Raw genomic sequence first — 2,118 nt, 5'->3', positions numbered from 1 at the left:
GGGAGATGGGGAGAGAGAATGAGAGAGAGAGGGAGAGAGAGAGTGAGAGAGAGAGAGAGAGAGAGAGAGAGAGAGAGAGAGAGAGAGAGAGAGAGAGAGAGAGAGAGAGAGAGAGAGAGAGACAGAGAGAGAGAGACAGAGAAAAGAGAAAGAGAGAGGGGAGGGGGAGAGAGGGAGGGAAGAAGAGAGACAGAGGTAGGGAGAAAGGAAGATAGGTAGACAGATAGCTTGATGTACATACAAACAGACAGAGAGATAGACAAACAGACAGACAGCAAGTTGTGTCAATGAGTTCCATAGTAAGACTCCCTTTGCTTTGTTTACGAAACCCAGCCCCGCAGCGCCATCTTTCTTTCTGGGAAATCATTTATACACATTTTGCAATATATATGCACGATTTACAACAAAAGCCTGGCTCACAGCTGCACGTGTTGATCTTGCAAAGGTACGTGGGTTTGTATATTTTATTTCGTTGTTTCTTTTTTAGTTCATTATGAAAATACAATGATAATCATGAAATAAAGAAATCACAAAAAGATAATTATTCAATTTAAAGACAATATTATATCGTAGCCTCATTAGTCACTATATTTTCATCGTAACATTTTATGTAATTTTCTTGAAGTGGTCCTTTTTGTTTCCTTTTTCATTCTGTTTTCTGCTTCCGTTTTTTTTTCTATTTTGTGTAATTTGATGATAAGGATGATGGTAATAATAATACTATTGTTATTGATAATAAAAATGATGATACTAACGATAGACTAATGAGGATGATTATAATAACGATAAAAAAATGATAATGATAATAATGATGATGCTGATGATGAAAATTGAATATAGTAAACATAACTATATCATGTGTAAATAAGAAAGAGAAAATAGTACCAACAATAACACCAGCAATAAACACGAAACCAAACAAAACAATTCCAAAATCTCTAAAACAAAAATTCCAAATCCCGTGTACAAAGGACAAGAGAGAGGGAACTCCTTCTCAAACAGGACTCACTCGAAACATGTTAACGACATGTCTAGGCCTAGGGAATCGCCAAGCGGAGAAGAGCTTGATGTTGGAATGGCCTTTTGTTGTGGAGGGAAGGGAGGGAGGGTCGAGGGGGGCTAGGAGAGGGAGGAGGGAGGGTCAAGGGGGACTAGGAGAGGGAGGAGGGTGGGTGAGGAGAGAAGGAGAGGGAGGAGGGTGGGTGAGGAGAGAAGGGGAAGGGGAAGGAGTGGGTGAGGAGAGAAGGGGAAGGGGAAGGAGTGGGTGAGGAGAGAAGGGGAAGGGGAAGGAGTGGGTGAGGAGAGAAGGGGAAGGGGAAGGAGTGGGTGAGGAGAGAAGGGGAAGGGGAAGGAGTGGGTGAGGAGAGTAGAAAGGGGGGCGGGTAGGAAGGGAGAGGATTTGAGGGGAGCAAGAGGGTATGGCGAGGGGGTTTGAGGGGTAGGGGTAGGGGATGTGGTGGTGGGCTGTAGTAAAGGGGGGGGGGAGAAGGAGGACCCAGATCAAAATGGGTGAAAGGAGAGAAGGGGAGACACAGAGACCTAAAGTTCATTAACAAAGCGACTCGTTTCTCCCTTTTCTGAGTGCACTTCTTGACCTTAACTTTTTTCTCACTCTCTCCTTCTCTCTCTCTCTCTCTCTCTCTCTCTCTCTCTCTCTCTCTCTCTCTCTTTATATATATATATATATATATATATATATATATATATATATATATATATACATATACATATATATACATATATATGTACATATATATATATATACATATATATATATATATATATATTATATATACATACATACATAAGTATATATATATATAATATTATATATATATATATATATATATATATTATATATTATATACATATATATGTATATACATACATACATACATTCATACTTATATATATATATATATATATATATATATATATATATATATATATATATATATATATATATATACACACACACACTCTGTTTCTCTGTCTCTCTTTCTCTTTCCCTCTTCTCCTATTAACGACCAGGGATCATTTGTGTCCTAAGTGAGAGGCTCAAGAGACAAGGGAGATGACAAGAAGGGAAAATGAGAAGGACGTCTGGTCTTAAGGCGC

The sequence above is a fragment of the Penaeus japonicus genome, unplaced genomic scaffold (genome assembly GCF_977035675.1).
Source record: "Penaeus japonicus unplaced genomic scaffold, GWHDUDI00000001_assembly GWHDUDI00000019, whole genome shotgun sequence".
Classification (NCBI taxonomy): domain Eukaryota; kingdom Metazoa; phylum Arthropoda; class Malacostraca; order Decapoda; family Penaeidae; genus Penaeus; species Penaeus japonicus.
The sequence above is the reverse complement of the archived record's forward strand: the minus strand, read 5'-3'. Positions refer to the sequence as shown.